The 21038-nt window shown below is 51.6% G+C and overlaps 1 non-coding gene across 1 annotated transcript; it reads left to right on the forward strand.

The window, feature by feature from the left end:
* The first annotated feature begins 12877 nt into the window (after positions 1 to 12877).
* LOC100906918 (prodigiosin synthesizing transferase PigC) lies at positions 12878 to 20919 on the forward strand. The gene is made up of 23 exons (XR_003777153.1): positions 12878 to 12983; positions 13325 to 13500; positions 14570 to 14761; positions 14885 to 14955; positions 15072 to 15116; positions 15202 to 15324; positions 15439 to 15827; positions 15929 to 16079; positions 16177 to 16232; positions 16339 to 16813; positions 17009 to 17221; positions 17357 to 17477; positions 17584 to 17857; positions 17951 to 18023; positions 18133 to 18237; positions 18319 to 18489; positions 18668 to 18890; positions 19063 to 19151; positions 19250 to 19569; positions 19684 to 19911; positions 19986 to 20064; positions 20193 to 20318; positions 20499 to 20919. It is a non-coding gene; the product is annotated as a prodigiosin synthesizing transferase PigC (transcript).
* The last annotated feature ends 119 nt before the right edge of the window (positions 20920 to 21038 follow it).

Consider the following 21038-nt stretch of genomic DNA (forward strand, 5'->3'; position numbering starts at 1 on the left):
GCAATCGGATCTATCCTCATTCGAGAGTCGGAAAATGAAAATGTCCGAAATTTAGGAACTCTACTCATGGGGTTCAGTGACGAATCCTGATGAAAAGTCTCAAAATACTCACGAGTATCCGCGGGCAGAATCTCGCCCCTCGGAACACCGGGTGCAATCATCAGAGGAGCGCAGCAGGCCTCTCTGATAATCGACGTCTCCACCTCAGGACTCGTAGCTAACCCGCTCGTCGTAATTCACTGTGTCTGGAGTTCTGGAGCCACGCCAGAATATCCCCTCATTGCTTATGCGGAAACTTCCAGAAACCTTCACCTCGGGTCCGAGCCATGGTGTAATCCCGACGAGGAATGACCTTGTCCGGATTCCATACGCTGTGACAGCACCACCTCCTGAGGATGGGAGAGGGAGTTAAAATCTCGAGATGGAGCCAATTGAAATAGGAATTCCGAATTCTCCGCCGAGGGGTGCTAATCTTGCGAACGAGAAACTCCAAGAGAGAGGGGACGGCTGGTATTCGTATACTGGATAGCGGTTTCGAGACGAAAATTCTGAAAGGGGCTCGAGCTGGCGGAGAGAAGGATTTCGGCAGAGCTCGACTGATGGAGAGCCGAGCGCTCAGTGGAGCTGCCCCGATGAACATGGGTATGATCTATGCGCGGCATCGCTCATATGACGATCGCCGTTCGTACTTTCGTGGCGCATGATGAGGGCAAGGGGGGCATGGCACTCTGCGCCCATATCGTCGTTCGCATCATCCGAGCATAGGCCACGAAAAGGCGCGTTCTAATTACCATCTGATGCGCCTCCCCCCGGAAATTCGACTCGCCCCTTCAGAAACAAAAGATGAGCATGCCCTTGTCAGTCAGATATGGCTTCGCAAGGAATCAGAGCCCCCTCCTTCACATGCCACGCGTGTCCTGGAGCCCAGACTCCGATGCCTAGCCTTTCAGATAGAGATCTTCATAGTGAGCGGGCTCCGAGGGCCCGCCTCTGGGACACGACGCCGGAGTTCGTCGCCATGATGGAATTGGCAATGACTCAATGGGAAAAGTGCCATAGCAAGAGCCAATACCCGAAATTATCGGATTCACCACGACGGATCAGAGGGATCATTGGGATTGAATGCACTCATTGGGGTTCAGAACAATTCACGCTTTACTCACATTCCACCACGGCTTTCCCCCTTCGTCTCCCCTACCATCAGTCGGAGCCTGAGAGGAACCGAGACCTCACTGTCAATAGAGCAGATCCGCGTGACAGCACCAAGAAGTCGTCACGTGCGGGTTGGAGAATCCCATCGGCTGCCACGCGGTGCTTGCATTTTTCGGACTTGTCCAAGTGTCCACCCGAATAAGTTTCGACCGGGGATCCGATGTCCATGGCCGCTGCAACTCGAATTGCCTCCTCCGCGGCGACTTGAATGGCCTCCTCCACGTCCAGGTCCAGCTCGAAATCGGTCGGCCGCCTTGCCCTGACTCGGGGTGGTGGTCGAGATGGGACGTCGATATCCTCCAGGTCTCGTCCGACGATGGTATCTAACTCCAACTCCAGCCGTCACCTTCGGTCGACGTAGTCAGCGGTTCCGTTGAAATAGATATGACGATACTGAGCGAGACTCAGCGTCGCCGAACAAACCGGGCACCGGTCTCTTTTTCGCGTATGGAGCCACGAGAACGCGCAACGCCGGCACGCAATGTGCCCGCACCACGGGGCGACCGCCTCGAACGGCGCGTCGTTACAGATGCAACAGACCACCATGAGTCGCTCCCCATGGATGTACGTGAGCGTCGCCGCGTCGCGTGTCGATTTCCCCACCGCAGCTGAGGACGCTTCCTCCGCTCTGACGGCCACTCTCGCAGCGGTGGCTGCTGCCTCCGCTTCCGCCGGACTCCCCCGCGCTGCCGCGCGACGCGCCCCTGCCACTGCCGCTACCAACGACCGGGCTGGTCGAGGTCGGACCGCGTTTGCCGTCTCCGGAGCTGTCGTGGCCGCCGTTGACGCTGCTGTGGTGCTGCCGCCTGCCTCAGCGCCGTCTCCGATGCTCACCGTCGCCGAAGCCGATGCGCCGGCCGGAATTTCCCTCGACTGGATCGTGGCTTTCGCAGCCGTGCTCCCTCCTGCTCTCGGCGCGAGGTTCCCCTGGCGATTGTCCGTCCGGGCCCAGCGCTCTCGGCACGCTGTCGAAAGATGGCCTACCCTCCCGCACGTCAGGCAGGTCTCGAAAGCGGCTCTCGGACAACATCGCGCGTAGTGTCCCTCTCGACGGCACATCGAACACCTGGCGTCCCTCGCCTTGCAGTACACGGACCCGATCACATGGGTGTTGCACCCGCATCCCTCACATAGTCGGTGACCAGACATCTCGAAAAGTTCTCTTGCTTTTGGTTCCGACTCAGCTTCGATACACACACTCCGACGCTTGGCCTCGAAAAGACTCTACGACTGCGCCGACGCGCTCATCTCCAACGGGATCCCTTTCTCTCTTCGCGAATGTGCCATACGACATCTTCCTCGAAGTTGCCTCCCGACATCTCAAGTCGAACATTTGACGAAATCCCACACCGTTCACCAGACTGACATTCTATACCAACAGCTCCGAATACATCTCGCCGCCTCTTCTCCATCCCGCCAGCACTCCACATTTGCTTCTCTCCTTATCCACTCTCGATCACGCTACACCATTGGCGTCCCCGCCAGCCACTTCGAATGAGTACCCCTGGAAGACTCCGCTCTCTTAGAACGTCTAGATGGCGGGTTTCCTCTTCCCCATCCGCGCCCGGGCATTCCATAATAAAGTATTCAGATCATTCGGTGCTTTCCGTGGTTCCGGATACATCGCTGGCTCTACCTGAATCTGGATTTCCTTTGATGACGCTGGCGACGAAGATATATCCACAACATCGGCCAACTTCTGTGGCTGGATATAGCTTTCCTCCACTCGTGTAGATTCTCCAATTTCTTCGGACTTGTCTACTCTTCCGAGCGACGCTTCCTCTTCATGTTGCTCGGAATCCGCCTCGAATCTCAGCTCTGTTGTCTCCAGAATCTCGTCTAGTGTTTCGAGTGTCTCCGATTCGCCTGTCTTCCGAACGGATTCACTGTTCCCTGCTGCGGTCTCGGGTTCCGCAGTGTCTTCGTTGGACGGGATCTCCGTCTCCCTGAGTTCTCTCTCGGAACGAACTCTTGACGATCTTCTAGCTGATCTTCTGAAATCTCGGAAAATTATCTGCTTCCTCCTTATGCACTCGATACCATCTCAATCGAGACCAGTGCGCAAAACAGGTATAATATTTGTCCCCTAGCTGAACTAGTCTTTAAGTATCCCTAGGCAAGACTTGGGTTATGACTAGTGGACCCCTGTATTTCGGCTGTAGTTTCGTCGGCAGCCCGGTGTGAATTGGCAGACGGCTTACAGCCACCACATCCCCTACAGAAAAGCGGAGATAGTGCGATCTTCTCCTCCGATCGCAGTAGTAAGCGTAGCGATCCGGACTCTCCTCCCACTTCTTGATGATATCGTCCTGTAGCTCTTCCGCTGGTCGCCAGACTTGCTCCTGCGCTTCTTCGATTCCCTGTGAATGATTGTTCAGTCGCGGAAGGTATCCGTGCAGTACTTCAGAAGGTGATTTCCCAATCTTCTCGAAATCACTCTGTTGAGCATCATCATTGCTCTCGGAACATGCCTTGACCAGTCCTTTCCAAGCTCGTCTTCACACAGAGAGCGGAGTAGCCTCGCTACCTCTTTGTTCAACCGCCCGACTTGTCCGTTGCTCTGCGGGCGCTGAGTGCTGATCAGCGTGTGTCGAAGTCCGTTCTGTTCCAAGAATTCCCGGAATGCATTCGGTGTGTAAGCTGTTCCCCTATCAGATTCTAGCTTTGCGGGATTGCCGTACGTCATGAACATTTTCTGAAGAAAGTTGATCACCGCTGGTGCCCTTCGACCATCGCGATCAAGTGTTGATTACCAAAAGACGCTGGTGTCGGCCCCCTAGGATCGATGAAAAGCTTTTCGAAGGGTCTCCTCTCGGGTCGGATCGGATTGCAGACCCCATCCTGTTTCCTCGTCACCGTTTTGTTAAAAATACAATCTAGGCACGCTTGTAATTTCACGCGGAATTTCACGTAATCTCTCATCCGCGGAAACCAATATGCCCCTCGAATAAATTCCATAGTCTTCTCTATTCCGAAATGTCCTGCCTTTTCGTGGGCCATGATTTATACGTATTCCCTCAGCAGCTTCGGAACCACGAGCAATCGTCTTCCTTCGCGTATCTTATAGAGAACTCCCCTGATCATGCCGTACCCCTCGCATAGGTCGTGCTCTCGCTGGCTACGTTCGTCCTTCGCTTTTTCCAATGCGGACACTCGCTCCCCAATCTCTTCGTCGAGCGGCTACGCCATTCTGTACTCGCTGTTTGACTCCCACACACTGAAGACCGTCTTCTGCTCGAGATCGGAAGGCGATTCTTTTTCCTCCATCTCCCTCCCCTCTTCCCATGGTTGCCTGCTCAGAGCATCAGCATGCCCCATCGATGTGCCAGCTCGATCCTGCACCGTGAAGTTCAATTCCGAGAGTCTGCCCAGCCATCGGCTCAGCTGTGAAGTCCCCGCTGTTGATCGGAGCGCTGAAACGGCGCTGCAGTCCGAAACGACGACGAACACCTGACCGAACAAGAAGCGTCGGAGCCTCTCTAGGCTCCATACTACTGCCAGTTGCTCCAGCTTTGTTGAGTGATATTTCTTCTCGGATTCGGACAATTTTCTGCTTATAGCGTAGATCATTCTCCAGTTCCCCTCTTCGGCCTTCAAGAGAAATGCTCCGAGCCCCACCACACTCGCGTCGGTGTGCAACTGGGTAGACCTCCCGGGAATGAATCTATCCAAGATCGGTTTTCTGAGCAGTTCCCCCTTCAGTTGTTGGAACGTCTTCTCGCACGAAATTCCACAAACAGCGCTGTCAACGGCTGGAAATAACCGCGCCGGAAGAATGACGTCAGTCCCAAGAATCTTCGCACTTCGTGCGCATCCTTCGGACATGGAAACTCCTCATCTGCGGCGAGCTTGCGTGTACCCGGTCGAACTCCCGCTCTCGATATGCGGAATCCCAGGAACTGGACCTCCTGCATGAAGAACTTGCATTTTCCTAGGCGAACTGTCAGCCCAGCTGATCTCGACGCGTCGAATATCTCCGCGGTCTAGTCCAGATGATCTGTCATCGTATCGGATACTTTGTTCATATCAACCAGAAACGGGAATGTCTGGTCCCCCCCCCCATGCAGATCCCGAACACGGACCATGATTTCTTGAAATCTTGCCGGGGCGTTACAGAGACCCATCCTCAGGACCTTCGGTTGGAAATGCTCCTCAGCTGTGACGGAGGCTGCCTCCTCCGCTGCCTTCTGTCCCATCGGAGTCTGGAAGTATCCCCACGCCAAATCGAATGTCGAGAAGATACTCAGACCCCCTATCGCATCGAGAATGTCGTCGATCAGCGGATGCGGATAATTCAGCTTGACTGTCTGAGCGTTTAATTTCCGATAATCACTGACCATCCTCCACCCGCCATCAGCCTTCTTGACTAATAACACCGGGCTCGCATACGAGGACTGCGATCTTTCGATCATCCGAGCTTCTCTAATCCGGCGTAGGATTTCGCTCAGAGCTTCCCCCTCCATAGCTGACAGTCGGTACGGCTAGCATCGCACGGGATGACTATCGGTGACTTCTTCTATCTCGAACTCCATCAATTCTGTCCTATCGAGTTCCTTCACGGATTTCGCGATTACGCTCCGGTACCGATTCAATAATTCCAGCAACTGATGTCGATACGGAACGTTTTCCCCTATCGTGATGTCGGAGAGCGTGACCTCCGGCGTCTCATCTGAAGCGCCCACCTCGATGCGGTTCACCTCAGCTCCCTTCCACTAATATTCGACAGCACTCCCTTCTCCCGTCTGAGTTCCTCTCGGCACGACGGATCCCGCTCTGACGTGGACTTCTTCCTGACCAACGTTCATCACCGGAATCACAAACTTCCCCTCTTGCATTTTGCAAACAGCCGCTCGATTCGGTCTATCCTCCAAAAGGACTAATCCATTTTGTGTTTCATCGGTCGGAGCTTCGATGAATGCAATCGATCGCGGTTGACCTCTTCTGTAGCCTCGAGCTGGATTCTCGCTCCTTTTCCGGGAAGAATCTGGAGATCTCGCTCAATGCCTCCCTTCTCAGAATCCGTGACTGACCCTCGCAGTAAAGCGTCACCATTCCCCTATCCAGGAAATCCTTTCCCAAAAGAGTCTAATCTACCGACATAGCGCTTCTTGGAAGAACTGTCAATCGGACCTCCTCAACCGTCAGATCGTCTGCTCTCAGTTCAATCGTGGCCTGTCCGACAGGTTCACACGATCCGCCCTCTATTCCCCGGATAGATCTGATTTGGCCTGCCTGAATCGTCAGGTTCGGGGCCTCCACCCCGCACGTCCGGGTTGAGAATCCCATCGGCTGCTATGCAATGCTTGCATGTTTCGGACTTATCCAAGGGTCCACCCGAATGAGTTTTGACCGGGGATCCGATCGCATCGGAACATTCCTCGATCCAGGAATCTCAGGCCCTGCTCAAATCGACTCACCATGCCTTTAAAATCTGGTTGATATTCTCGCCCACTTGGGTTTGAGTTGAAGTTCAAGTATCAGTTCACTGTGACTTGTCGCTAACGACATCGGTCCATTATTATGGGGTTCTTGCTCAATGAATTATTGCCCACATATCATTCCATCGGAAGCGTTTTTCTGTTCAGATGCCCAATTTCGCAGCGCCGAGTGACGCTCGCGCTACCCGATTCGATGCTGCCTATGCATAGCTTCAATCAGTTATCGTTGCCAGAAGTAAGGTGGGTAAAATGGGAGTTCGCAGCGTTTCACAACGATGGAGAAGACAACAAAAGCAGAACGATATCTACCTACACCACAACAGATTCTACAGGCCAAACTTCTGTTTTGAACAAAGCCACAGAAAACAAGATTTTTGAAAAAGCAAGAAGGAGGAAATTCCAAGATGCGGTATAAAAGAGTACGCTCGGTGATATTCTAGACAGTCTGGATCTCAGCATGATCTCGTTCTCTGGCTCTGATCCTCTAAGTGGCCGCCTATCCAATCCAGGTAATTGGTAACCCTGGTGTATACTCCTGGCTTTCTCGGCATACCACACTGAACGCCCCAAGAAAGGATTCCTATCAACTGGGCCCGGCCGCTTTCTTCCGACCACAGAGGACCCCCGGAATCACCTTGACATGTGTCTTTCCCTCCAGCCTTATAACCGGCGCACAAAGTTGATTCATCGAGTCTTGAGGCCCCGTGGTAAGACGAGTACCAACGGCGGCAGATATCTGTGTCCAGAACTCGAAGATCAACTTTCCGTAGGATGGGCGAGGACTTCCTTGAGGGGAATTCCACGCTGCCCATCCAGCGTCCGTCACCGTCTTGTCGACGAAAGTGTCACCACTCTTCGGCAGACACATAGGGATTATGTGTCTCCTAAACCTGACGCGTTCCGTCATTCCGTGAAGAGCGATGTCGTTGTAAAGTCTCGTGTGGTCGTAGTTCTCATGGATTCCCCCCACTTCTTCCCCATCACGTGCACGACTTCTCCGAGGTGTGAATCGTTTCGCGCACTTCCATTCTGAGCCGCATGAGTTTCGGAGACCTCCTGCAATGAAGAAATTATTTATGCAAGCATCGAGTGATTTCAGAGGATTGCATGAATCAAGTTAAATGAAGAGTTCTAGGACTCCAAGCTCCAAAATCGTGGAGGAGCTTTTGCCCTAAATTTCCTAGTCCATGGTGCAAACCGCGGGGTTCTAGATGCTCGGGGAGCAAAACTATGAAGCGTCAAAAGCGGATCACTTTCGTGACGCTTAGGACGAAGTACCCCTGGTCTGTATGCTCAACGAACTTAGAGACGTTTTCACGTCCAAAAAAGAAAAACTCACAGAGGCATGATGACGATCGTACGGGGCGGCTCGTCGCCGAAATGCGGAAAGGGCACGAGCGCTTTCAAGCTCGCTCATCTGTTTCCATTAATTACTTCGTTCGTTGGTTTTCGCCAGGAGCGAGTCTCTTCGCTCGGCCCACAGGTTGGTTTAAAGGTCTCCCATGGGTCTCTTTTTTCTGCAGGAGGGAAGCCGTTCCTTCTTCATTTTCCTCCTCTACGCTTATCCGTCCTATGCAATGCGAAGACAGCCATCACTTCATCTCTACTACTATGTTCGACGAGAGACTGCTATTCGATGTTGGAAAGAATCCCGGGTTTGTGACGTGACAGTCCCCCTCCGACCGAACTCCATCGGTCTCGAGGGAAGTCAGCCGAGGCAATGGAATCCTTCGGTGGAGGCACGCTCGTCAGTGGTGTGCAGTATAATTTTACAGGTGCGCGAGCACGCATTCAAGTCAGAACTCCATTCTCGGTGCGGAACGAAAGACAATCGCATCGAAGACGCGGGCATAAGGATGAAAAATGGAATTATCACCTGAATAGGCGCCTCATCCCCAGTTGCCGGGTCCAAGATCCCCAGGTCTAAGATATGCGTTTGGAACTCTCATTCGAACTCCGCGATGGAAAATCCTCGAAGACTCCGGGATCTTTTGATCGGGTATGATCTCCGATCGGGAGGAAGTCGAGCTCACTTTTCACGGGCTTTCTCATTTCGCATGCTCCCCACTGGCTCCCATGGGAACTTTGCCGATTATTTCGAAGATAAATGATATCTATATGCGTGTATATAGATATATACATATATTATAAGTGATATCTATATGCGTTTTCCCACCCCGGTTGCGAGCATTTGTTTCATTCGATCAGTATGCACACTCAGAAAGAACAGGAATACCGCCGAAGTTCCAATACATTGCCACAGCTGAGACTTCATGAGGAGGAAGGAATCGGCCATTCCCCTAGGGCTCGAAAAGCGATGGACCATCTGGTTCTATTGTTTGGTCTTGAAGGATAAATAGGAGTTGTCCAGATAATGGCGACTTCGTTCATCCAAATGGGATTCAATTCCCGATCACCATTATTATAGAGCAGCGTTTCCCAACCTTTTTGGTCCCGAGAACGCCCTGAGGTTGGTCGAGTGTCTCCGGTACCCCCTCCGGTACCCCCTACCCCTAGAAAACCAAAATTTAGGCTTGAAAGAAAAAAACAAGCTGATTCACAACATCACGATTCTCTACATTCATTTCTCAACTTATCTCTTTGGAAACTGCACAATATTTTGAGATCTACCAAGCCATCAACTATCCGCCCCGTTTAAACGTATGTACAGGGTGGCCGATTTAAATTGACACTTTTTTGAATGTACCGCCCGGAGCCGAGAAAATGCATCCATCCGCGAGCTACCGCGGGTGTTTGTGTCTGCACCTGTGGACCATTGAATAATAACAGAACCATGGCGGGAACTGATTCACGGCCTCCGGAGCTGGTCCGAAGACAAAGTATTGTGCTCGCGCTCCGCGCAAAAATGCGGCCGGCCGAGATAATCCGGAAGCTGAAACTCCCGAAGAAGACGGTGTACCGAGTCGCGAAAGTTTTCTCGCATGCAGAAATTTCGGAGGAAGGATCCTACACACCGGGGCGCGCAAAACTCACGTTCGAAAACGGCCGAAGCGATCTCCGAGACTCGTTAATGCCGTCCGTGAGCGAATTTCGAAGGATCACCACATTTCGCAACGACGCCTGGCCACGGAATATCGAGTGAGCCGTGATAATGTGCGAAATGTGATGCAAAAGGACCTTAAGTGCAAGGCCTATCGACCGAAAGTCCGACAAATGCTGTCAGAGGCAAACCGGAAAGCTCGGGTCGAGAGATGTGGACGGCTCCTTCAATCTTTGAAGACTGACACTGCTCGGTGTATCCGGTTCTTCTCAGACGAGAAAATCTTCACGGTCGACGAAAAATTCAACAGACAAAACCATCGATGTACTGTCACCTGTGCAGAGAATGCGTGAGAGGTCCCGAAAACGAAGTTCCCGGCGAGTGTTCATGTTCTCGGGGTGGTTTCAAGCCAAGGACATGTTATGCCTCCTTATTTCTTCGGTAGAGCTGAAACTGTCACGAAGGAGGTTTATCTGAGGGTTCTACAAGCTGTGATAAAGCCTTGGATGGATAGAGTGAGCGATGGGAACCCATACGTCTTCCAGCAAGACGGCGCGCCGGCTCACACGAGCCGTATGGTTCAAGATTGGTTATCGTCGAATGTGAACATGTTTTGGCCAAAAGAGTTCTGGCCCCCTAATAGTCCCGATCTTAATCCGATGGACTATTATGTGTGGAGCGCTTTTGAATTGAGGTCCAACAAAGAACGCCACCCGAACACCGCCTCACTCACCCTCGCCATTAAGCGGGCGTTTCGTGCTCTTCCGAAGCATATTGTAAAAAGAGCCTGCGGTAGCTTCCGACGTCGGCTCGAAGCCGTCGTAGCCAACAATGGGGGTTACATTGAATAAACATCTTCGTAAGGGTACAGAGATTTTGCCTCTATAGTATCTTGAACCTCCGACCTGTTTTCATTTAGCTATGCCTTCTCAAAGTTGCTTGTAGCGAAAGTGTCAATTTAGATCGGCCACCCTGTACATATCACACCCGCTAGTGAGATTTTTGCTGTTGCCGGTCATGCAGCAGTTAGTCCATCCGGAGTCTTTGGCGCGGTCGATAGCTCTTACCCATCTTATCTATCTTCTGCCGCAAAAATTCTTATGGCTTCCGGTACCCCTCGGGAGAGCTCCTGGTACCCCCAGGGGTACTTGTACCCCCGGTTGGGAAACGCTGTTATAGAGCATTCGTGAGACTTAAGCTCTTTCAATAATCGCGCCCAACTTAGAGCCGGAGCAAATTCGGATATCTGACTCCTGGTCATTCGTATTGGGGGAACTGGGGCAGCGTCCCGTTCCTCGATCGAATTCAAGAACCGATTCACCCATGCACTCCTCTAGGACAAATGGTGTATTCGCTCGAGTCACGACAATGCGTGGGAGACAATTTCGCTTGCCGGACGCCATGCCCGAGTCTCTGATCACATCGCCCCCCTTGACCCCAACGAACGAATGACGGGAAGGAGAAGCGCGGAGGATTCGTTGAGGGAAATTCCTTCCTGAATCAGGGTCGCCCATGAATATGATAGGAAAGTATAGGCATGGGCGAGGACCGATATGAAACCATAAACATGAACCATGAGCGATTATTTACGAACCGGATTGCGAGGGTATCGGTGGGAGCCGGAATTTCTTCTTCTTCTACTTTCATCCCGAGAAAGAGCTTCACGCGAGTGACCTCGTTTGCGCCGTGAACAAACGTCGGAATAATTCATCAGGAATGTTGTGGGCTGATTCCTGACGGCTATAAACCCTCACACGGAGACCGAGGGCTTATGCTCGACCGCGACACACGGCTCGATCGGGTAAAGTGCACGTAGAGGCACGTAGCGTGAGAAAAGCCGGTTCTCGGTCCAACAAGGTTTTTAGTAAACGGTCGAGAAGAGAGGCCAGCTTCCGAGGTCATTCAACTGAGCAACGGCTGGAAGCAGGAGCATACGCCGACAACGCAGGACAGACAAAGGCAGGACGGGAAACGGTTGGCTGGAATCCAATATGTGAACCTTTGCAAAAACGCTACCGGGGTGGATTGCTAGGCTTCCGAGTCTCGACAGCGCCCCCGGAGCGCGAAATCGTTCGTTGCTCTTGCGTGAAGTACCCCGTATTTCGCCGAGCTCTTCTCTCAGACGAAGTGTCTCGTATCGATGCCAGAATCGGCTTGATCTCCGCTTGGCAATGCCGCAGGAGCCGTTCAGTCCCGGAGGGCGTTGCGAGCTTTAGGCTCCCTGGCGGAGCGAATTAGTGGATATACACGTGAGGAATAATGGTCGAGCAAGCATCCGTTCCACGCCTGGCGGATTTATAGTCCTATAAGCCTAGGGAGCCACGCTGTCGCGTCATCGATAATGGACCCGATGGAGGCCAGCTTAAGGAATACGCTTATAAAAATGTCGGCCATCGCCTTTCCATTTTACAACGTATCTACAGCAGTAAGTGACGACACCAAGAAAGCTTCGACGAGCTCGAGGATCGAGGAATCAGACTTAAAATTCTCGAAAGTTCATTGTCTGCTGCTTCGCACCGGATCGGGAGATGGGGGCTTTTGGTGTAAGTGCAGTGTACTGCGGTTGACTCCTCCATGAATGGAGACAATGTTTATGTATGAACGTCTCGTGCTTGCTCGGCGCTCAGTTCGCCTTCCCCACCCAGATTCCGACCGAGCAAGCAGGACTCTCGCTGTGATCTCCGGAGCCTTGCGGGTCAAAGTGCGTTGTAAACAAGAGGGCAGCACTATTGGGTCACAGGGGCTTGATCCATTCGCGATCCTGTTTCGTTGAGAGCTCCTGCAAAGCAGCTCGTTTATGCAAGAGCCTCGAGTCCTGCGAAGAATAAACACGATCGCGAAAGATGAGGAGGGACGTGGGGAGCTGCCCGATTCAAAATGCGCGAACAAGGCGCAATTTCGGCGTAGCTATGAGATACGGACTCAGAAGAGCCCGATTTTTTCGACCGTACGATTAGCAATATCTGATGGAAATACATCTCGCAGATGGGCGTATGACCTTTGCTCCTCGATTCGCTATCCTTCTCCGGCTGGATCGGCAGACGGTGCATGCTATCAGCTAGTCCCGTGAGTGAGCCATATACATGGCCGTTATAAACTAATTTCGACAAGGCTACGAGGGAGTCTCCGAATTCGTCTTTCTTTTTTCGAGTCAACTTTTTTGTTCGGCTGACACGCGGCTCGGAGGATCACCGAGAAGGAAACGGATCCCTGGAATCATCTGGCAATGCCCGCGCTCTTGTCAAGAAACTTGCCGTCGCAAGCTTTCAGGATCTTGCTGCTGCAAATAATCAAATTCGTTCAACGTGACTATGTGGTGCCCGAAAACTTGAGTGAGTAACCCGCGAGCGGACGGTGGCTAATTATCTCACTGAGTCTGACAGCCGGCGCGACTCGAAAGCACAGTGCTTGTTTCGCAATTTAATCTTCGATGAGCCCAAGGCCAGAGCATGCGCACCTCGTGTGAGATGCCCGGAAGGAGGCGGTGGAGGTTTAATGAGGAGCAAACGAATATCCGAATCGCCTCAGGCACCATGTATCATGCGTAAGCAGGAGTTAGAGCAGCGATTGCGCTCGAGACGGGAAACTCCGCTTTCTTCGGCCTCGACGAGCTCTTCAAGCCCGAAATTCCCACGGAATAGGAGACTGATGGATCGAACGTCTTCTCATTCAGGTCTGAAAGATCTTCTGCGACTCTTTGTTTGCCAAGTATACTTCGCACATGGCCGACGAAAACGACTCCCAAAGTACGATTATGATAAGAAGGATCCGTATAGCCGCGGAATCTTATTCTGGGAGGAGGAAAAACGGCTCGAGTTTCCGGTGCCTCGACCTGCTATCGATTCCATGGTTAGTTCAGAATCGACTTCAGCTTCTGTGTAGGTACTTCGAGAACTTGAAGCTGCTCCGGGAGGATGGACACGTTGCTCATCCGTGTCGGGGGGTTCCGTACACTTGACAGCCCCCCGGCCCCAAAAGGTTGAGCTTCGGTAGATCCAATGAGGGGTAGTCTGGACCTCGATGAAGCCCAACTTGCTTTTTGAAGGTCCAAATTACACAGCTCGACAGCCAAATCGTTACAAAGAAAGTGATAGCTATTTCGGGGTAAACCGGGGGCGCTGAATCCGAATTTCGTTACAGATTTTCTCCATCAGGTCTAGTTTTTCCGAAATTTCAATTTTTCGACTTTTTGCCATTTTTCGTCTTCCAAAAATTCTAGCTCCGCCCCTGAGTGGACTAGATCGATGAAACTTTGGTGGCGGATAGACCTCGGTTGGAGCTATACCTGGCCGAGTTTTGGTGCGACTCGTAGCAGTGGTCTCTGAGCTAGAGCCATCGGAAACTAAAAAAAAGAAGAAAAAAGTGGGAGAGGGACCTGCGAGGGATTTGCGAATAAAAACTGAACGGATCGACAAATTTGCTCTGCTTGGTCTCAAAATGCTCGTAAAAGCCTCCTCTATCGAATTGTCGAGGTCAGACCGCTTCAAAGGTCCTAGTTTTTCCGTCAAGTGCTCTCTAAGAGGTCCCTCTCCCACTTTTTTCTTCTTTTTTTTAGTTTCCGATGGCTCTAGCTCAGAGACCACTGCTACGAATCGCACCAAAACTCGGCCAGGTATAGCCCCAACCGAGGTCTATCCGCCAACGAAGTTTCATCGATCTAGTCCACTCAGGGGCGGAGCTCGAATTTTTTGAAGACGAAAAATGGCAAAAAATCGAAAAATTGAAATTTCGGAAAAACTAGACCTGATGGAGAAAATCTGTTAAGAAATTCGGATTCAGCGCCCCCGGTTCACCCCGAAATAGCTTTCACTTTCTTTGTAACGCGAAAAAAGTTTTTTTTATCGAGCTGTGTTATCGTAGGCCTGGAGCCGGGGTAATTCTGCCTTTGACGAGAACGATTGCTTCCTATTCCTCTCAGGGACCACAAGAGCTCCTGCTGACCGCATTCCGGACATCGGGAGAACTTCTGGTACTCAGATTCGTCCGCGCAGACCACCGGCAAGCCGAAGCGAGTATCCTCCTGAGAGACTCTAAAGGTCGAACGTTCTCATCGCCGGTCACCGGGGACCGGAAACTGCTGCTTGACATCAGCCGCGGGAATAAGTTTCAGGTCTTTTTCTCCGTCAACCTCTCTGGACTTCAATGCTTCTTTTCATGAATTGAGACGTCCCTTGCTAGATCGTATGGATGAAAAATGCGCCACAGATTCATGACGTTCATTTCTCACTCGAAGGGTGGCGGCCTCCGAATGCAGTGCATAGAGCCCATGAGGAAATGGCGTGTTGCTTTCAACGGACTGCTCGTGTGAGTCTTTGACGTCGAGACGGCGCGATTCCGCGCAGAATTCGCATGCGTGCGCAGTCTACGGAATCGCCTGATTTTGATGCGAATCTTGTCTAAAAATATCTATTCTCACACAGGAACAAAAATACGGGATCTTCCGCCTACGTTCGCTTCGCTTTCTGGTCGGTATCCGAAATTGATCGTTCCCTCGTGATGAATAAAGTCCTCCCGATCATTTGCAGTGTATGCTCCCATACGGAATTCCAGGTGGTTTGCTATTTCCCATGTGGCGGACTACTCCCGCGAAGTCCCCCCGAAACGATTGTTCAACTTTTGCCTCGACCCGAAAGTCGACGAGAAGCTCTCGGAAACGGTGGCTAGCATAGAATTGTTCGTCACCATCATGTTTCTGGTTTGATTCTATATTTTCCTCCAGTTGATGCTTCGAGATGAAGCATCTTCATCATGGAGCATCAGAAAGCGAGACCGATTCCCGTTTCGTAGGTGTCGCGAATACCTGAATGGCTACGGGCAGAGTGGATGCTGCGTGGGATCGGTGCAAGTCTTGGTCAAAGGAAACCAAAGCAACACCAAGCAAGAGCCAGAACAGGAGCTTCACATGCGCGGAAATTTCTTGAGAATCCGTCACCCGAAACCTTCTCTAACGAGCTCCATAAGACTCGAAGGCTTCACGCACAGCTTCACATACAGTACGAAGGGTCATCTGCTTCATCTTTCGACGCTAGAGTTCAGCAACGGGAGGAACATAATTTTCGGAAGTTTCCTATCAACTCCCGGTTTCCAAGACCCGATCGAAACAATCACGAATGAGTATGGATCAGAAGCCAGCCTAGAAGATGTCCTCTACGCACCGAAACTCAAATTCAGTACTTGTGAGCAACATTTTCCTCCACTCTTATTTCCCTTATATTCTTCATCATCCAATCAGGTTGATCCGCTTTGAAGATTCCGAAAAACTTTTCCCCTTTGCAAGTTGAGCTCTCCCATGGAATGCTGAGATCAGAGGGCTGTGCGCAGAGCAACTTCAGATCTCATCTTGGATGGAACAACCGAGTCCAAGTGTCGACTTTCGAAGCGCTCTTGGACAATATACCGGCGAAGGGATTGACAATCCAAGGACTGAAGTGAGCGTAATAGCTGCAGGGATTCTCGCAAACCTAATATTGGTATTTGACCCGGGTCCATCTCCGGGGATTCCATCTTAAGGTTTCGGCTTTCCAGCGCAGTGCATACAGACGAGTACCCCTTGAGCGTACCCATGAATATCCTGGATCACGGTGGGTATCTGTTTTCGCTGCTCTCGAAGGCTTCTGCAGTTGTCCTCTATTCGATAAATGATTTGCAGAAGATTGAAATGTGGCTCTTTCGCGCTGTTCCCGACAGATGTCATGACGATGCCCCCTCCCTTTGTGGTTAGTCTTGGAGATCCACAATGCAAGAACACCGCATTGACCGGAGGCAAAGGCTCGTCTCTCGCCGTGCTTTCTGATCTTTCGACGCTTGACGATGGATTCTACGAGTTCAGCGTTCCGAAGGGTGTTGTGGTCACAACCGGAGCCTTCCGTCGCTTCATGCAGTCACCCGCGATGTATTCAACAAAAAAGACCTGACCGGAGTTCTTCACGCGACGACATTGGAGCAGATCAAGGAGATCTGTGATCGGTGCCGAGCAAACGTCGAGGAAGAGCACCTACCATCTACGATTGCGGAAGACATCCTGCACCATCTGTACGGAATATTCCCCGACCTACCCAAGAAACGCTTTGCGATCCGCAGCTCGAGCGCTGGCGAAGATTCTGAGGACATGTCCGCAGCCGGCCAGATGGAGACTTTCTTAGGGGTCTGCGGGGAGAAACAGGTATTAACATGGCATATGCCAGCATATAGAAATAGACAAGGCTGAAATAGATGGGAATTCCTTTCGTTGCTCCGATTTAGTGAAGTCTCAGAACGAAATTCCCGGGCTACGAAGTTTTGAGGAAGCGGTGGAATTCCTCACAGCGATTGTAGGTACGCTGGATGATTGCTATTAGCGGATCGCCTATTATTTCAGATCCTCGAATCAGTCCTCAAATGCTGGGCTTCCCAATTCAGTCACGTCGCCGTAGAGTACAAGAAACGTTTCGGGCAAGAACTGATCGGCGATATGGCTGTGGTGATCATGGAAATGGTTCCGGCTGACAGCGCGGGCGTAATGTTCACGTGCGACCCTCTCACAGGAGACCCCTCCTCGATCTATATCACCTCGAATTTCGGTCTCGGGGAGGTAAGGCCTCGCGACTGAATTACGTCACTTGTCTTTTCGCCTAATACCGGTCCTGCTCGCGTATTGAATACTCCCTTCCGGCTATTCCCGACCGCCGCGATCCCCGAACGGATTCCGAGGCCAACTCTTCCACAGAGCGTGGTGTCAGCCATGGCCGATCCTGACACTGTCCGTGTGAACCGAGACATCGATGGGAAGCTCTCCGTGAGTGACGTGACAGTGGGCAAGAAGGGTGTCAAAATCGTCATGGACGACAGTGAGTTCATCGAGAGGACGACGACGAAAATAATACCGATCTAATCATGAAGGGAATTCTTGCATATGGCCTGTGTTTCCGGGAAAAATTTGATTCCACGCTACAGACGGCGGAGGCACCCGAGTGGAGAGTATCGGAGATAATAACTCGTCTTCTCTGAGTTCAACTCAAGCTGCCGTTTTGGCTGGAGTTGGGGTTCAGATCGAACGTTGCTTCGGCGATTGGAGAGACGTCGAGTGGGCATTCGTCCGAGATACTCTCTACGTGCTGCAAGCAAGACCTGTGACCTTCATTGACAAACCATCTGAACTCGAAACGGCCACCGAATTTGAAGTTCCGGCCAGAGCCGAATCCTGTGGATACTCCAGAGCGAACGTTGGGTGAGTTGGAACCGCGCGATCATCGACGAAGGACACGCTATTGGCAGTGAATTGCGGATGCTTATTCGCTCACCTCGAACGCTGACCTTCCAGGGAAGTATTACATGGCGCCATATCTCCGCTGTCGATCAAGTTGTTGAACAGAGTGATGTCCATCTCACTTGGGGTAATCGAGATCCTTACCCGTTACTGATGGCGAATTCCCTCGAGAGAGGAAAATCGCGCCCGACAAGCAGCGTGAAACGATCGGTAGTAACGGATGATATCTTCTCCAGAAATTCAGAGGCAGGAATGCTCGGGCGAGACGCTGCGCCTTGACACCCTACTACGATTCGCTGCTTAGAGTGGCTCGCTACCAATATTTCTTCGACATGTCCGAGGTTCGACATAATGAGACTATCTGCACCGCGGTAGCTTCTTCCGCAACGTACAGCTGGTCACTCTCTCATTGATGAATGCAGGCGCTCCGTACGTTTGTCCCTGATCCCACGGACAAAGCCCAAGTCGAATCATTGATGCTCAATTTGTGTGGCCGCATCATAGATGATGACGAGCTCTACGAGGACATGGACGACAAAACCGACAAAGAGCCTTACACGCCTTTCTGGTCGAAGAATATCGAACTTTTCAAGGTTCGTCCCAAAGAAAATTCCCATCGTGAATCGCTGGGTAAACGTCTGATGAGAGTAGAACGACTCTCATGCCTAAAATTCCTGCCATCAATGCCTAAGCAAGAAACTGCTCCACTCTGATGGGGGTTCTGTCGGGAGAGCCCACGAATGAAAAACATCATCTCTTCTCTCCTCGCAGATGAAGTACATGTCGAGACAAATCCTAACTTTCAACCGATATATGGCTAGGAAGAAATCAAAATATCCGGAGAGCGATATGACTACCCGGGAACTATTCGACGGTCTCATGCGCGCCAATAACGTCCTGATCGATCACGGTTGTCATCCCCACTTCCATGCATCGAATGGCTCGTCACTCTGGACCAGTCGCATCGTGGAGTATCTACGGGGGATAACCGACGGTAAGACTATAAGGCCGCCATCCCGGGAGAATCGCCAAAGAATTATATATAGCCCTCTGAGAAGCCCTGATCCCTCCCACGCCCCCGCCTCTTCGGAATGCCCGCGCGTCTACATTATGCGCGGGATTTGATCGTTATTGAATCATTGAATGAGCGGGATATATTCCTGTAGAGAGTGTGGAGACGATATACGGACAAATGTCCCGACTCCTTGCATCGGCGGACGACGTCGTCAGTTGCGAGGTACCGAGAAGATTGGAGGTCAGTTCGCTAGGTTTCTCCATAGAAAATGACACATCCGTTGATGAGACATAGTTCCGAGCTCTATAATACCTCGAAACATCGATTTTCCGCCGCAGAAACTCAGTGCCTTGATAGGCTCAGAGATCGGTAAAGAGAAGTTCCTCGACTGCTCGGCTGAGGCCGCACAAGACTTACTGAAAGACGAGGATCACTATCCGGAGTCCGTAGCTGAGTTCAGCCGTTTTCTGAAAGACTTTGGACACCGGGCGTACAACGAGCTCGACCTTTATAGAAAGTCTTGGGATATGGACGCTACCCCGGCGATAACGTCTCTGCAAGCCATGATTCGGAGTACAATGAACGGCGCCCCGAAAGAGCATGAAAGCATCTTCAAATCTATCCAGGGTATGGAATGCAGACTCTCTCCGTGGCAAAAGTGAGTTGGTCGTGGCTCCTTGCAGTGAGTGAGCTAGATTCACGGGCGAGATAAATCGATGCTTCTCCTTTATACGTCATGCGCTCCGACTCACGAAAATCTGACCCTCCGAAGATGCCGACTGGCAGCAATCGTTCATTTCTCGAGGAAAGCCATCGGCATCCGAGAGCACACGAAGTCTCTCTGGATTTGGAGTCAGAATGTGGTGCGCAAATGGTCATGGGCTCTCGCCCGGAGAATGAAGGAGGAAGGTTTTCTTCCCGACGAGAGACTCCTTTTCTTCTGCACACCCGCGGAGCTCGACGAAATACTGCGTACTCGCAACCCCGCGATTATTTCAAGGTGAGTGACCGTATAGACGCTCTGCCCATCTCGTCATCCGCGAATTTCTCTGAGAGGGCGAAATATTTCCCCAGAGCTTTCGAGAGAATGAAGTTGTTTCCCGAGATGGTCAATCAGGAGTTTCGTGAATACTTCCGTGGTGTCCCTCGTCCGGTGAGATTCCCGACAAAAAATTCCTGAAAATCACGCTATCGGAGTTTCAATAGATTGCTTTAGTTAGCAGTTAGATTGCTTCCGATTGCTTCCGCAGGAGGACTTGATCCAAAACTTTGATTTCCCAGGACCCGGAGCCGACGCCTGTCTTCGAGGATGGCGTGGTGCAAATGAGAGGTTTTCCTATAAGCAGAGGCAGAATCCAAGGGAGGGCGAGAGTGATTAACAAATCGGAGGACGCCGCTCAGATCCAGGTATTCCCGCTTTCGAAATTCCCGGAGTTATCAAAGGACCTCACGGAGCTCCGAGGGAGCCACTCCTTGGTTCAAGGTGTATGAATTTTGCGCTCAAATAGTCCCCGGGTGCTGTTCGTGGAATTTCTGGCGCCGTATCGATGACCAGGCGAATCATTGAAGCATCACGTTTTCCCGCAGGATGGAGAGATTCTGATCACAAACGCGACAGACATCGGCTGGTCTCCTTACTTTCCGATGCTCGCAGGAGTGGTCACGGAGCTCGGGGGCCTCATGTCCCACGGCGCCGTCGTCGCGCGGGAATACGGCCTACCGTGCGTGGTAGGCCTCCTAGGAGCAACGAAAGTTTTCCGCTCCGGAGACACAGTGCTTCTGGATGGTTCTCAAGGTCTATTGGTTAGGATCGAAGAGGCGCTGTAGGTCCGATGCATCCGACCACACCGTTTCGAGCTTGTTTCTGAAATAAAAAAATCCGGACGAAAGTTTGTTCCCGATGCGTCAATCTGGAGCAGTTCCATAGGATTCGAACGAACCGAGTGTATTTCGTTCGAGCCACGCTGCGATTTGCTTTCCATCGCCGCATGCCGTCTACTACGTCTTCACGTTTTTTGCGTCTTGGTCAATAAACCTTCTAGAACTCGAGTATAAACGTTGAGACTTTCCATTGATTTCCGGCGTCGCGTTCTGTGTCAGGACAATTAGGAACAATGAGGAAAGTGA

The sequence above is a fragment of the Galendromus occidentalis genome, unplaced genomic scaffold (genome assembly GCF_000255335.2).
Source record: "Galendromus occidentalis unplaced genomic scaffold, Mocc_1.1 scf7180000076583, whole genome shotgun sequence".
Classification (NCBI taxonomy): domain Eukaryota; kingdom Metazoa; phylum Arthropoda; class Arachnida; order Mesostigmata; family Phytoseiidae; genus Galendromus; species Galendromus occidentalis.